This window comes from Xenia sp. Carnegie-2017, unplaced genomic scaffold, assembly GCF_021976095.1.
Source record: "Xenia sp. Carnegie-2017 unplaced genomic scaffold, XeniaSp_v1 HiC_scaffold_3, whole genome shotgun sequence".
Lineage (NCBI taxonomy): Eukaryota > Metazoa > Cnidaria > Anthozoa > Malacalcyonacea > Xeniidae > Xenia > Xenia sp. Carnegie-2017.
Window position 1 is genome coordinate 8,552,781 of NW_025813493.1, and position 17,368 is coordinate 8,570,148.

Sequence of the window (17,368 nt, forward strand, 5' to 3'; positions counted from 1 at the left end):
TTGCGAACTATCGCAGTCATTCTCTGTACCAAAGTAAGCAACAGCCTATATAGATCAGTTTATATCTGCATACGACAATAATATATCTCATGAATATGAGATTCATTATATGAATATCACACAAATACTATTCAAAAGCCTTTGTAAGAGAAACGGAACGTGAATTTCGTAAAGGTTAAATGAAAAAAATGTAGCTTAAAAAATATTTGGCGCTCTCCTTTGGCATACTAGTTCGTTACCCTGCATGCTCTTAGTTACAAGCCCACGTGGATGAAAGACGACACAATTTTTTTATAAACTGCATATATTGACTCGACATGAGATATTCTCGTCACGATATCCGTTTTTTATGACACCGTACGTGTTTCAACTTTAAAGCAAAGAGCCAGAACACGAATTCTAATTCTCTGAATATGTCTTTGTATCTAAAGATACGAATTTTCAACATTTTGAAGAACGCTCCATGTAGCTACAATTTAAAAATGTACTCCTAAACTATGGAATCCTTTTTCAGTAAGTTATATCATGTGTCACTATGAATTATATGAGGTATTAGCAAAAATTGGATATAAAGTTAATGTTTACGTTTGCGTAGCTTAACTCACGATAATATATAGTTTGCTTTTTTATGTTTGCGCTCATTTATCGCAACAGTAAATTGCCAATACATACACTTATTAAGTGCATATAGCTTTGAACAGTCTCATATATCATTGCGTAATCAAACAATATGTCGCCGAGAATTTTAAATAATACAAAATAAAAAAGTTCCCACTATAGACATCCTGTTTTCTTGATAATAAAGATAACAAAAGAGTTGAGACACATAGTATGTGTCCAAACTCTTGTATCATCTTGAATATAAAAAAAACGGATGTCCGTATTCGGAATTTGTTTTATTTTGTATTATATGTCGTCGAGAAGTTGGTATCTATGAGTAACGACTAATATATCTTCCATGAATATTGTTCTTATTGATATCAGCCATAATGATTAAGGATATTTCAATTGTTGGTGAGTGAATTCTTCGATGCATATTCTGCAAGTGACATGAATTTAACCATCTTAAACAAAATATTTGGTAAGAATTTTATATTTCATTTTTTAAAGTGTATCTTTGTTTTTGTATTTGTATTGATTGAGTTTTTCGATTTTCTCACTTCGGTCTTTTTAATTGAGTTTATTGCCTATCAACAGTTGAAGACGTACAAGTTTTGCGTAAAAATGTCAAAAGCTGTTGTGAAAAGCTAAATGTCAAAGCAAATTTGCCATAACTTTATATATTTCCAATACTTACATTGAAAAAGTTTATACTCCCACTGTTTTGTAGGTTTATTTTTTTTTAGGAAAATTCAACAGAAATATCTTAATAAACAGCTGTTAAGTGCGATTTTTATTCATGTAGAAGATGCCAGCCTATTTGAAGATCATGTTCTTTGAAATACTTTTTGTCATTGCTGGATATCCAATTGATTCAAGTGTCCCTATTGTATCCGAGAAAAATAATTGCAATGAATGCGAACCTCTCATTGGTAAGCTGTTTTGACATGTTTCACGTAATTTCCATATCTTCTTGTAACAGCGTACGTGTTTGACAAGCCTATTTCTTCACAAAGTTTCATCCCTTTGTCTTTTTGCTACTTCTGGGTCAAACAGCAATAAACGTCGAACTAACTGTTTCACCAAATCTTACCGTAGTATTATTGGTTCCAATTGACATCGTTTCTATTTCACTTGGCAAGAATCTCCTCGTCATCCAGCGTTAAAACCAAAACAAATTCGTCATCAAATAACACGAGGAAAAGTTCAGAACTGATCATCAATGAGAACATTACATCATCATCAAGTAACAAAGAAGCTAAATTGGTCGTCATAATTTCATCTAATAATAATATAACTGCAGCTGTCTCCCCAACACCTCCTGATAATTTACTAATTTATTTTTTCGGTTTCCTTCGTTGTTTCCCCAACAATAGTTAGCCTGAGAAATAAATTGAATTTACAAGTTAAGAGGGTCAAATGTCTTGCACTATTGTAATTAACTTTGGGCCAATTAACTTTTTTAATTTTTGCATACATTCTTTTTGTTCTAAAAGCGTGGGTTTTGACATATATATTACAATGGACTTAGTTCCTTCACTCGGTTACGATTTTGTCTTAATATTTTGACTAAAATTAAAACAGCCAAAATCTTTGTTATGTAAAAAAAATCGCAAAGTTGTGAGAGTTATGACCTTAAGGGCAGTTGCTTTTAATTTCAATTGTTCGTCTACCAAATAATATTCATTTTGTCATTCTTCTAATCATGAAAACAATTTGATACATGTAATTTTTTAGCATGTTAATTGAATTGCTTCAAAATTTTCAAATGATTCGTTTGCAGAGGATGGCAACACAGCAAGCTTTTCAGGTAAGATTGGCAAAGAAAAATTTTCTGCTCTTTCTGTCTTCTAAACAGCGATATTTTCCCTTTTCATATCATGTTGAGCAATTAAAAGGTGAGGTAACATGGAATGACCTGATGCGTGTATAAACAAAAGCTTTAAAAGTCTCCATGCTGAGTGAAGTAAAACGGCCACATAGCCGGAGGAAAATAGCTTTTATGACAGGTTGAACTTGTTGCTACAAGGAAGATGGTCATTTAAACTAAATTTTGTCCGTAAACATGTCGTAAAAAATAAGTGAAATTTCATGGACATGTTGTAGAGACGAAAATTTGTAATCGAACACGTTTTTGCACACACCCCACCTTCGGTATCTTGAGATAATAAGTGTTACGCTTATGAATTCATAGAACAAGCGAAACACATGTAATGCACTTTTTAATCATGTTTACTACATATGGTTATTCGTTGGCGATAATGAAATCAATCCCAAATGGGTCAAAAACTCAAAAAATTCTAACTGTTGTGAACCTCAAACATTAAAATGGTTTTATCCTAATACTAATCACATTCTGACGAAAATATTATAGAAGACAGGTATTTATTGAATATTCGCCTCGCTTTGAGAGTCAAAGAGCTTATATTTAAATGGTTATAGTTTATTTAATTCCACATTATGAATGTTTTATGCAGTGCGGTGTTTGAAATTAAATGAAGATCTGATCTTCGCACTTTGTTGGACAATTTAAGCAATTGTCTCATAAACCTGAAAAAATCAGGTGACTCAACGGGAATCAAACCCATGACCTCTGCGGTGCCGGTGCAGTGCTCTGACCAACTGAGCTATGAAGTCACACAGTGGTGAGCAGGTCAATTTTGTTGGGCTCATGTTTTCTCGTGAAATGAATGTTATATGAATGTTTTATGCAGTGCGTTGTTGGAATCTAAATGAAGATATGATCTCCTGATTTTTTCAGGTTTATGAGACAATTGCTTAAATTGTCCAACAAAGTGCGAAGATCATATCTTCATTTAATTTATTCCACATTCGTAGACCTACCAATGACATCAATGGCAAATCTTCACCAAAGCCGAAAACCGACGTCAAAAGGTGTATTCAAGAGTAGTTGAATGAATTTTTTTTATTTGTATGGAGCTTTTATTTATATGCACAATTTTCCTTTTAAAAGATGGCGAATGTAGGGTAGGTCAAAATAAATCATAAAATCTTATTTAAAATTTTTTTCAAAGCTTTTGGTTGGAAAAAAAGAACGTATTGATGGGTAAAGCTGATTTGGAATTTGCTCTAAATCGTTCAAACTGGAATTATGTTTCCAGTAATATATTCCGACATATTTTGAATCCACTACTGTTTATCGAAGGAGTTGTACAAGAAAAAGGTGGTGAACCAACTGAAAAAAAATCAGATAAAAATGATTGTTTTGGTTGATCACGAGAATATTTTTGTTGGAAAGTTATCACAAGTCTTCAAAAAACTTTGTGAAAAATTCACTATCTAAATTTCACCTTTATATAATTAAATAATCGTGGTGGGTAAAGACTTCTTTAGAAAAATTTACAAAATTGCATTGGATTTATATCTTCTCTTTGTTATCAAGCCGAAGATAATGACGAAGAAGATGATGACAATGAAGATGATGATGACAGGCATGTTGACAGTAACGAGTAGTGTGACGGGGTTAATTGACAAGCACAAAAATTAGTAATGCTGCCGAAACTGTTATATCTTAGCATTAGAGAAATGCTAAAGTTGTTTTATAAAGTTGTGATGTTTTGAGAACAAAGCTTGCATGAGAATTTTGTGTTTGTTAGATGAATTATATGAGATTCACTTTCATAAAAGCTGTCCTGCATAGTAAACATTAAAAATAAGTTTTACATATTACATTAATTTAGCATAGGCTTTTGATAAATCTATGAAGTTAATTGTCACATAAATTTGAATACACGCAACGTAAAATCAAGAACTAGCCCCCAATTTATATCATGAATAATGTACTTCAAACTTGGCGACTAGACGAGTTGACCTTGTTGCATTTTACACGATATTTTTGCCTTAGAACAAACGTAAACACGCAATTTTTCATTCGTACTTTTATTTTTCGTATTGACTTTAGTGCTGTCACTTAGGCTTTGCAATATACAGAAGATATCGTCAAAGGAAAAGAAGAACAAGAAGACCAAGCGGAGCTAATGAGTATTGTTAACGTAGATAGCTCTTTTCGTTAATAAGCTCATACATTTGTTAGAGTAAATGAGGGAATTTTATCCAGTCAAGGAGAGGCCTCGGGTACAGCTAGGTCTAAGGAGAAAGAGAGTGAAAAAGGCGAGCACAAGGCTACATGTATGTATACCTTCGTTAGCTAGGGTTGTACCAAATATAGACAGGACATCGCAACTAAAACTAAGATTTAGTCTAGGCAGTTTACACTTACTATGAGGAACCAGCCATTACATTTTGTACACCCTCACAACCACCAGGTATTGACTAATAGCAGTGTTTCATCCTTTCAAAAATTGTTCTGTATGGATAGGAATAGAGTTTCGCCTATTCAGTCTTGGCATCCACAAGTTAAAAAATTTAATAGCATTGTCATCAAAATCAAATATATATGTGTCTTGTAGATATTGAATGAATTGACACATTATAAGGAATATATTGTCACGTGATACATTCAAAGCTATTACGGGCAGTTTACACATCGCAGATCAAGTGAGTATGTCATAGGTTAAGAAAGGTTAATACATATGATACAATGTTTAGATCGCTTTTTCAAGATTTGTTTCAACCATCAAAAACTTAACAGTAGATGAGTACATGATAAAAGCATTGGTCAGGTATAAAATAACATATGAAATACAAGCCAAGTAAGTTTGATATTAAGTTTTGGGTCACAGTGTATAGTCAGAATAGGTATTCTTTAGACTTTGATGCTTACATCGTTAAAAAAGCGGCCAACTATTCTTCATATGAATTGGGGTATGATGTATATTCCAACCATATTTTCATCAAGGTTACTATGTATTTTTCATAATTTTTACACTCATCCTAGATTAGTGCATGATCTGTTTTGCATTCTTTCTCCTCTTCAAGCACATGTGGGATAACTAAGTTAAAACACTCTAAAACTTCATAGAATCGTAGACAATTTCAAAAATTTGAGCATGTGGCCATTAGGTGGAGTGGTGGATCAATGATCCTTGCACTCCAATGGCATGATAGTAAGGTAATATTCATTCTCAACACTATTGACAAGGCCAATTAATTGTCGTTGTATTTAAACAAACAGTTACCAGGTATGAGGAATTTAGGAAAGTAGAGATCCCCCAAACTGTAGCTATGGATCGCTACAATAAGAACATGAATGTGTTAGATAGGTCTGATCAACTGATATCCTCCAAATAAAGTTTAAGGGAAACATATGAAAGTATCACGATTGACATCAATTAGGGCAAGCTTTTTGACAGAATGTTGCTGACAGTTAAATACGACCTTTATGTTATCATTTTTGTAACAGCTATTAAAATACAAGCTGAATATATACTGAACGTTTTTCAATCAGAAAACAGATTACTAACAAATAAACTCTATAAAAAATTTCAGTTTGCAAAGTTTAGAAAAAAATTTGATGCAACTTCTTTTCAAGTTAAAATTGAACAATTGGCATTTCTGTTACTGTGACTTAAGAACTTTTCATAGGTAAACCAAACCCATAAAATTGCTGCAAAATAAGATTTATATCAATATTACTTGTTTTTTACTTAGCTATAAAGGTAGAACATGAAGTTGAAATAGATTTCGACCTTTGGCAACCAATTTATATATTTATTTTTTATCATATGTTGCTGCTTTAATAGTGCTCCACAACACAAATTGAAAGAAAATCATACAAATCCGTCTGCTTTGTAAGACCATTACTCTGCTTTTTCCAGAAAGACGTTAAAAAAATCAAAAGCCTTACTGTAATAAAAAGGAGAGCATATGCATGAAACGTAATAATGTCTTTCTATAAAGTGTTAAGATTAATAAGTGCATAATGATTAAAAAGAGATTTGCATCTACGCAATGAGAATTTCGAAGTATTTTGATGACATTAATTTTTTATTCCAGTTGATAGACATTTAATAAGTATTTTTGGTTGACAGATTACAACGAAAGAATAAAAATTGATTTACACTTCTTTTTAATTTAAATGCAAATGATATAATTACTTATATTGCTTCGTGCAATTAATTAAGACTAAATTCTATCTCAATCGACTATATCAAATAATATTTATAGGTCACAAAGAGCAAGTAAACTCTTGTGAAATTCAATGGCTTAGCTAAATATCCCACTCATCATGACTAACATTTCTCATGATTAAGAATTCTAACAATAAATATTATAGCTCGTTAAGGAGGATATTTTTAGTCTAAAAAAGGTAGTTTTGAAGAGCTAGTAGATCAGCTACGTTGTACAGTTATGCGTGCAGTAAGGGAGTAGATAAATATAATAAATTTCTAATTACGTCATACAGACGCAATGCATTTAAGCCAAAGTAACTGTCCACCATTATCCCTTGCACTAATGAAATTAAATGCCAAGAGTATTTTTCATTTATTCCTTCCTCATTTTTATTAAGTTTTTCCATTTTTGAAGCAATGAAAATTTTATTATTCGCTATGTAAGCAATGTTGGCTGTGATTGGTGAACTACATACAGATAATTTTCGATATCTTCAATTATGACGTCATTTCTACGAATAATAGTTTCTACAATTATGGACGCCATTGAAAAAAGGTTTTGAAAGCAAACGAAACAAGTGAGTGTTTGCCAAAGTTTCTAAAAACGATGTAAAAGCTCTTGAACGAATTTAATAGGATGCGGAAAACACTAAAAAAGGGGCGAAGCGTGCTTTGAACATATTTACAACATATTTGAACGAGATGAACAAGTTTAAAAAAATTTTTATATTGATATGTTTTGATACTACTTTAGATAGTTAAAGTGAATAATAAAACAACTATCGAACTCGTTTTTTTTATGACTCGCTTCGGTAGATAACGATGATCTTGGTCTGAATAGTTCTTGATATCGTGCTCAACCTCATCCAATAATTGCTTCATTGTCAAAAACTAACCCTTGAAAAAAAAGGCCTATTCTATCAGCTAGTCAAAGTTAGCTTTGCTAGCATGCTTAGCTGGGTAGATTCCCCAATACCTATGCATTTAAAATAGATCCGCTTCAAAATTATTTATTACAAGTGAAGGCTTCTTATTGCTAAAAAAAATGATAAGTTTAAGATGACAGCTATTATGAGGTTAAACATTAGCTATTTTTACATATATAGTTTAATATAAGAAACATATTCATGTTATAAAGTGATTAATGCATTGCAAAGCAGTATATTGCTTTCATATTTTGATATTTGGTTCTTTTTAAGAAACTGCTTTGCTGATGATATTCAATATCAAAATAGTCACTCAAAGTAGCAATTTGCAAGTGAATTTTAAATTGAAATGACAAATATGGTATGTATATATATGTATATATACATATGATGAGATTAAATGGCTGATGAAGTAACTGTATTTGCTTAGTGCAATAGGGTAGTAGAAATATACGGCGGACTCGCGGGCATATAAGTTTAATCACAAGAGACGAGATTCCAGGTGTTGCAAAATGAGAACATAGAGTATTTTAAAAGATTATCTTTATGTTCTTAAATGCCAAGCAGCAAAGTAAAAGAGACAACACTCTGTAAAGTTAGACAATAGTTGCACTTGCGTTAGAGTCTTTTACTAGCCTCTACATTGTATCTTTTTTTATCCAATGAATTTCATGTTTCATCAAATAAATGGACAGAAGAGCTGGCTTTATTGACTGATAGTATTCAAATTGTTTTGAAAATTTAGGCAATTGGCAAAAATGGTTAGCGTAAATAGGTTAAGTTTTGCAAAACCGTTTGCCAAAACGTTTTCCTTGTTCATTCTTATGGGAAATATCTCTGACACCTGGAAGTACACAACACAATTAAATATTTTTATAGTTATAGACGGCTCATGTCTGGTGATAGCTGCGATAAAATTTTGTTAATATTTGCAGTTGTCGTAAAAGTCTTGCAATGTCAAAATTACTTTGCAAGATTTAATCAACCAACTAAAAATGATGTTTCAAGGATATTGTAGTACATGAAGTTCTTCACTAAAAAGCTGGGTAGTATGTTTTTTAAATTCAGTTAATCTCCCAAAGTGCACGGTTATCATAGTTATCATCTGACATAACACATTTTGGATTTTCTGACTAACGAGATTCTCCTGCCCCTGGTTTTTCTCCCGTACTCAAAATGTATGGAAAATTCACAGTACTTGAATCAAGTAGACATTATATTTATGATGTTTAAGTCTCCACTGTACACGAGTGTAAGTCTTGTTTATGGTGCCCACGGCAAGATTTGATTCATTTATCCCTCATTCGCAACGGTAATGACCTACTATCTCCTGTCCAGATGAGTACAAGTAGTGTTTGGTAATGCGGTTTCCAAAGATATAGGTACTGTGGCCAAACTCTATTATGTTTCTTCCCATAAGACCATAAAGTAATGGCAATGCCAAATAGTTTTTCGAAAATTGTCCACAATATTTTTTCACCTTATTGCGTAGTGTGTGAGCTGAAAAAGGAAGATTATAATAATGCTTGTCAATATAATCCTGTTTTCAAAGATGAATTCTTAGTGACAACATTCAAATTCTGAAGTAATGAAATGCATGGAGAAAAGATTTGCCCCAAAAAGTAACCTGGCTTTTTAGATTAAATATTTGTGCAAGAAATTTGACCAGTCAAATATTAGTGCATCGTCAGTGCAAATCTGTAACTTTTTGTAACTGATGCTTTTTCAAAAGAAGCATGATTTCGTTGGATATTAAGAGAGGGTTCGTTTTAACATTGTAGATGTAGATCTTTTCGAATAGTAAAACTTTAAGAAGAACTTTTTATGTTGATGTTGATTGACGTTTCGACAACCAATGGCAGCAGTCATCTTCAGAGTCAAGTTGATGTGAGATAGCCGGGAATATATTTTTCCTTTCGGACCCCCCAACAGATAAATAACTTATAATTCAGAATACTAGCATCCAGATTTATTTTATGCGCCCGTTTAGTGCCGAAGAAGACACATGACTTCATCGGCTGCACGAGTAACTTTGATTTAAAATGACGTGGTTGTCACAGAAATGGAGTATTTTGCAGATACATATAGCTACGCAACTATTTTCACATAAAAAAATTACGTAAAAATATTAGCCTTAAATAACTTACAATTGTAAGACTCAAGTCCCCGACTTTTTGTTTGAAATTCACTATTCATGTATTGATATTGTTGACTCCTTAGTTCAGAAGCTGCACTGAATGAAAGCTTAAAATGCAATATGTTGTCTAAAAGAATGTAAAGACAAGTACAATCATTCGATGAGATGTAATCTTCAATGAAACGGACTATTTGAGTCTTCACATTTTATTACTTTGTGCTATGTTGATGAAATGTAAAATGCAAAGCTGATCACCAAAGTATTGTTTTAGCTAAATGTACAAAAACAGCGTAGTACCAGTAAGAGACGTTCACTGATATAGAAGAATTTACCAGAATACTATCACGATTAATGAACCAATGTGTCAACAACAAAACATACCGCATTTTTCTTTGAAATAAAATTCAAACAGCATATCAAATGAAAAAAAGGTTTTGTAAACCCTGAATGGCATTCTATAATTAGAAAATATGTATTCAAATTTTGTGTGTAAACGCGTTGATTGGCTATTTTATTTTCATTTGCAAATTCCGCGTCCGGAATCTTCTCCTGCATCCCGTATTCCATTTCTGCATTTAAGCTCTACGCGCTGATTATTACCAGTTTTATAATTTCAGCTATCTCCAAGTTGTCATTTCTCAAATAAGAGATTTATTTAGAAATTTTATACAGCCTGTTCTAAATTTTTACAAGGCTCAAAGCGCAAAGCAGGTGCGTGTCAGACGTAATTTAAAAAATTTTGATTCCCACAAAGTACATGGAATTTTCCAATTGGCCAAAATAAACAATTATGTTTTGATTTGAGTAATTAGATAATGGGAAGTTTTAACAGTCGTCATAGATCAGCTTGCAAACATTTGTATGTACTTCTGAAAATTGTTAAGTTAACTAACTTAACAGCAGGACAGTTTTACACTAGTAACCCGGCCATAAACCATATGGGCACATGTCACTCTGAGATCTACAAAAATATAGGTAAAAATATTTGGGAGTGGTGCATTATACGAAACATCTGAACTTCAGCAGCACACATCCCAGGGATAACTAATATACGAGCCGAAAAGAATCGAGAAATGTTAATGTAGGTGCACAGTGGATGTTGAACTCGATTGATTTACAAATGTCCTTAGCGAAGCTAAAATTCCCATCTGAAATAGACATGTTTGCCACTAGAATTAACAAATAGTTCAGACGGTTTGCATCACTGAAACCAGATCGGGAAGTTAAAATAATAGATGCTATTACAGCACAATGGGGGACTTTACAATTTTATGTTTCAACCCTTTACTGTCATACAAATTGTGTTACGAAAAATTATGGAGGACAATTAAGGCTATCGGAGTTTGCGTTCTACCAGATTGGCCTACTCAAATTTGTCACGCCAAGGCCATGGAGGTATGCATGTACAGACCGACAACACTTCAACAAGAAAGGACTGCCTCTTCGTATCGAGCTCGCTTGAAGAACAACAATTCTTCTACAAGAAACTGCGTTTGCTAGTATTTCTATTATTAGGGCGAAGATAGAACGATACAACATCTCAACCACAGCAAAAGACGTCATCATTGCATGTTGAAGGGATGGTACCAGAAAACAACACTACACATATCTCTCCAAGGGGAAGGATTCTGCGCAAAAAGAAACATTAACTGCTTCAATGCAACGTTAGAACAAGGGATCGATTTCCTTGACCATTTATTTGAAAAAGGTATTCGTTACAGCACAATTAGCACTGCAAGATCAGCTTTGTTACAACATCTCAACCACAGCAAAAGACGTCATCATTGCATGTTGAAGGGATGGTCCAGAAAACAATACTACACGTATCACTCCAAGTGGAAGAGATTCTGCGAATAAAGAGACATTAACTGCTTCAATAAAACGTTAGAACAAGGGATCGATTTCCTCGCACTTTTGTTTGAAAAAGTTCTTCGTTACAGTGCAAGCAACCTTGCAAGATCAGCTTTGTCGTTGATAATAGCAACGAATGATGGGAGATCATTTGGAGAAAATTAAGGTGGTGTGACGATTTGTTAAAGGTGTGTTTGAAATTAAACCAGTGTTGCCGAAATATAAAGAAATATGGGACGTTGGGAAGGTCTTAAACTACCTGAAATCAATTTCCCCGGACCTAAGAATTATCACTCAAACAACTAACTCATAAAGTTGTTAGGTTTTTGACACTTATAATGGCACAAAGTTGTAAGTCCATTTATAAGCTTGATATAAAAACTACCAGAAAAAATACGTCTTCGCCATTGAAAGTAAATCAAAACACACAAGACCGGGAACCTATCAGAAACTAATCAAACTAATAACCTACAGTGACAAGAATCTTTGTATTATACAGCATTTAGAATCATACATTTTGCGTATGGCTAAGATACGTGGAAGTAGCTCACAACTATTGATTAGCTTTATAAGACTACATAATCCAGTCTCCAAAGATAAGGTTGCACGTTGGATTAAGGGAGTCTTCAGGCTGCTGGAATAAACTCGAAGACCTACACACCGCAGAGTAGCAGAGCAGCTGCAACCTCACAGGGATTTGCAAAATATTACCAAAAAAAAAATACCGAAAGATACAATGGGAAGTACGATAGTGGAAGCATTCAAAACTGACAGGAATTGAAGCTAGGAACACTAACAAAGCAGTAATTGCACCAAAAAAGTTTCTTTTAATTTTCTAATTGTTATTTAAGAATATATCATTTGTTGTGTTATTATGCCTGGACAATACGTTTTCTACTTACGATCACCGAACTTCAAAATCTCATGTAACTCCGTAGTGACGTAGCTGATGACGAGTTAGAATTTAAAAATTAAACGATACTTACCTTAAGTCGAAGTTTAAATTTAGTTTTACTTGTTATTAGCAGAAACGAAGGAGTAACATGCCCAACTTTAAATTTGGTACACCCACACCAACTCCTTCTTTCTTTGCATTTTTCGGCAATGGTTCGCGTTAAATACTAGTTGACGAGCAATGCGCATGCTTCTCCTGTTACTCTTTTGTTAATGCTGATGACGAGTATAATTACAATCAAACTTTGACTGAAGGTAAGTCTCGTTTAATTTTCGAATTATGCTTTACCTGTATGTACCTGCATGGCAAGCAATTGTAAAAGCAGTCTATTTCATCACCTTTTGTGAACTCGTCGTAAATAATGTCCACACAACCGAGATTGCTTACACAGTGTATAATAATAGTAGTTACACGTGGTCAATGCTTGAGTTCAATCATTTGATATATTAGTCAATCCTTTATTTGGCAGTGTAGCCCATTGGCAAAAATTACCGAACCAAATGTGAAGAAACTTTTCAAAATGTTTGCCAAGCAAAGGTTACTAGGTAACATAACTTTGTTTCTTTTTTAATTTGCACAGATACACTCTTTAAACAGTCTAAACCTCTTCGGTTGAATGATCATTAAATATTTAAAACTTTGACTATTATGTAAATAATATCATTGTGATACCAAAGCGCCTAATATCATTTCAAGGCGCTTTTAAATCCGTTAAATTTGTCTATGTATTTTAATCATGACTCGCGTGTATAAATTTAACTGTTATGAGTAAACACGAAATGTTGCATGTGTCCAAACTTGCCTATAGAATATATTAACTTATGTTCACCGTAACAAGCACAGGTAACAAGAAAGATTTAAGAGCAGAAGACTTAAATTGAAATAAAAGAATGCCTACCCTTAAATTTGTTACACCCACACCAACTCCTTCGTTCCTTGCATTTTTTGGCAATCGTTCGCGTTTAAAAGCAGGAGACTTTAATTATTTTATATTATATATTAAATGAAGAAATCTAATAAAGAAATAAAAGGATAGTATTAATTTCTCTGTCTAAGACAATAACAAGTATTGCTTTTTTTCTCAGACAATGTCTTCAACTTATCTCTGTCCTCAAATCCTCATGACGATACGGCCAACAACAAATAGCCAAATATCACGAGCGTTCGGTATCCTTCATATTACTGAGTATCTCTCAATAATGATGATAATTATTTTTGCTCTAACTGTCCAGTGCTTATATACTGTCTGGAAGCTTCTTATTAGTATGACGTAATTTTCTTTTTATATATATGATATAGGTGCTATATTTACATTACATGACGTAATGTCATTTGGAAACAGTTTATAGTTATCTGGATAACGAAAAAGAGTGATCATTTACAAAGCATAGCAGCTGCATCACTTTTTATTGACATGAAATCACACTTATTGTTTATGAACTTAAATTTTACAGTGCAAGAGAGTGCAGGAGAATTTCTAAAATGCTGATGGATGCGTTTGTATTATCTATATCTAAATATTTATTTGAAGAAATGATTAAACTAAAACAAGAATATGTCACCGGTATGTTAAAGCATAAAGGATAAATTTATATATATACTGATACAGTTAGGTGAAATGTGCAATTTATTTACAAAAATATGACTCAGTTTTTGTGAGAATAACAGGAGAGAAATACAATAAGGGTCATCAAAATCAAAGGAATCTGCTAACACATGACGTTCCCAATGTTTGTCTGGACTATCATTACATTTTGGTTGTTTAATCTAAATGTCTGATGAGACAAAAGAAAAGTATGGATAGTCCAGAACTGGACTCAACTGAACTCTAAAGTTTTATGGATAATAATTATTGTTAATTGCGTCTACACGATAAAGGATGAAATACAATTAACAAAGAATATATTTGCCTCAAAAAAACAAGGACTTCGTGCATGTGAATATCAGCTTTAATCTATTGTTATGCTCACGATGTGGTACTACTGATTTCAGGTAGTTTTTCTTCAAAAATGTTTTCCACATAATTAAATTATACTCGTCTTCAAACGGATAAAAATGTCCATTAGTGCTTTCCAGTGATCGAAAGTTTTATGGATAATAATTATTGTTTGTGCAGTTCAAATATATCAATTAGTGAAATGTTAGTGAAATTTATTTAGTAAAAATGTTGACGTGTTTAGAATATCGTTTTATATGAACTGTTAAGTGCAATGTCGCAAATCTTTCAAGTCTTCGGCTGTTGCAAAACGAAATTTATATATGTTAATGTATATGGGAGAGAAGGAAAAAACTGTTGTCATCATTATAAAACCATTTGCAAGCACATGGCGAATCCAGTGTTTTTCAAAATGTGCTTGATCTTGATGTCTTCTTGGCAAATCAGAATTCTTGTTGAAAGACAAACAAATATAAACTCCATTAAAAGACCAACAAATAATCGAAGCAAACTTGATCCATCAAAAGAATATGACTGAAACGTGTCCATGCTAAAAACCATCGTATATAACTGAGCAAGGATCAGCATTTCAAATTGAAATAGGACTTCTTGAATATAGATGTCAGCTTCTAATCGTCTGTTATGTTTTTCACAATATGGTACGGGTGTCATATTCAAACATTTTATAAGCCTTTTGAACAAATAGCTGCGACAGTAGCGTGTCAGCTGAAATAAGAGATGAATAATGTCATAAAACTAAACAAATACAATTCACATGAAAGTTTTTACATTCTATATACATAGTGATTATTTTTGATAAGTGACAGTAATAGAATTTATCTGACAGTTGGCTTGATCAATACTCCAGGTACCCGTAGGTTATACGGAATTTTAAATTCGCCTGTGTTTTTTTTTTCTTCGGTGTTGTAAATTGGCAATTCCGCAGTAGCCCACTCGTTGCCCCTAACAAATATCCACCTTAGCTATTCAGTATTTCTAAATTGCTATATTATTAAGTGTGACTTATCAAAATTTTGGCAACAATACACCAAAGTTTTCAAAGTTTACGATTATGTTTCATCAGAATGATTACGGACTACGATAATAACCCAAGACACGTATAAAAAAATTGATATAATCAATATAAAAAAATTAAGAAATTTTATTTCAATTTTTTTTTTATCAAATTTTATATTAAATTGATATAATCAATTGCTACAGGGTGAAAAATTCTCAAATACCAGCTTAAAGAGCGTCGTCAAAGTAAAGTAAGTCAAGCTTCAAGCTCAATTCCACCCTGCAAGTTATGTGGAAAACAAATGTCACTCACATTTACGTGACTTTATTTATGTTCAAGAGTCTGAAATTGTGCATTGTTGTGCGATCATTTATCTTTACATGTTTGTAGATAAATGTTAATCGTCCAGAAACGCGGTGTTGGTGCTACATTTATAACACTCCCTATCGTCTCACTCCTTATAAGCAGAAGCAAGAAAATTCATTTGGCTCGAGTAAATGCTTACGAAGTTTGTTATTGAGAATAGAACGCTAAAAAACACCGAAATGGCTACACTGTCCCTATTTATAATTGTGAAATATAATTTTTGTTCAATTCGACTTTGGCATGATATCAACTTTAAGAACTATTCTTAAAAGCAATAAAAACTGACCAGTGGAGTAACTGGACATTCTAGAGGGGGTGTGAAGTGTAAAATTTTCCAACAAACAAGCGAGTTCACTATAGCAAACGAGCGTGGCCACAATTCATTTTGCAAGCAAAAGTGGTGATTGTCTTATAAGTTTTATTGTAGCGTATGTATTTTAATCGTTTAATTACAAATTATCATGAAATCCATGGAAATATCGTAACTATAACTCCAAAATTATGTTTTTCGTTTATTCTGCGTTTTTTAAACATTTTATATTAACCAAAGAGTCGGCAATTTGGGAAGAATTGAAAAAAAAAACAAAGCAGAGGCAGTTGTAACTAAAAACTTTCAGTGAAAACTTTGTCGGGTATTACAATTGTCACTTATTGGTTAAACAGTTTTCTCCATGTTCCTTCATTTAAAAATGGTTTTTCAAGCTCCTTCAGTGCAATAGACGAAACATGTTCCCGATCGATGGCGATACATGCAAGGTTGGATATTTGATTTTCCCTCATTGTGCTACGCAAAAAGGTTTTTGACACGTTTTGAGCAGCTTAATGAACTTTCTTCGTGTGGGAAAAAAAAGGCAATGTTAAAATATGTCTTAGCAACGTTGTGATGCTTTGAAATTGACCTGTTAAGTTATTCTGCATCAAAATAGATAAAAGATCTCCTACATCACGTGGAACTGCTTGTGCTCATCAGACTCCTTTTAATCTTTTGTATTTAAAACAAAAGCCATAGAAAAACAATTTCTAGTTAGGGTAAGGGGTAGTGTTAGGGTTCGGTTCTGACTTAAAAAGTTAAAGTATTTTACTGCTGAGCATTTAGTATATTTAATTTCCTTCCGTATATTTATTAATTACTGAACACTTTCATCATTTGTGAATACTGTTCTATTTACACTACTACCTGCAGGTTAATGAAAGACGTACAACGTGAAATTTAAACACATTAACGTAACTATATATTGAGAAATGAATAACTTCCCAAATGTGTCACAGTTTGACAGAAAATCTGGTCTGATTTCTACAGTCTTCATACACATGACATTAAAATCAGTAATTTTGTGGTGCTTGCATCAATAATGACCATTTAAAATTCAGACAACAATCCAAAATTTTCCGACAGACATACATCCAAGCGTGTGGTGAGGCGGCTACTGCCCCACCTTTGGTTACGCCACTGAAACTGAGTAATGTCTGAATAGTTTCATATGATTCTAAACCTCATACAATAATTGTTAATTAAAAGTAGCTTTTGTAATATAACCAGAGAGGTC

At 32.9% G+C, this 17,368-nt stretch overlaps 2 long non-coding RNA genes across 3 annotated transcripts; one reads left to right on the top strand and one right to left on the bottom strand.

Annotated features, from left to right (window-relative positions):
* Positions 1-8,453: 8,453 nt before the first annotated feature.
* Positions 8,454-13,667, bottom strand: LOC124454386. Its single transcript, XR_006951434.1, has 2 exons — positions 13,400-13,667; positions 8,454-9,058 (listed from the first exon to the last, which is right to left on the bottom strand). It is a non-coding gene; the product is annotated as an uncharacterized LOC124454386 (long non-coding RNA).
* A 313-nt stretch (positions 13,668-13,980) lies between these two features.
* LOC124454439 lies at positions 13,981-16,185 on the top strand. Of its 2 annotated transcripts, XR_006951452.1 has the most exons (3): positions 13,981-14,065; positions 15,659-15,705; positions 15,846-16,185. It is a non-coding gene; the product is annotated as an uncharacterized LOC124454439 (long non-coding RNA). The 2 variants fall into 2 exon arrangements; XR_006951451.1 differs by having other exon boundaries at positions 15,659-16,185.
* The last annotated feature ends 1,183 nt before the right edge of the window (positions 16,186-17,368 follow it).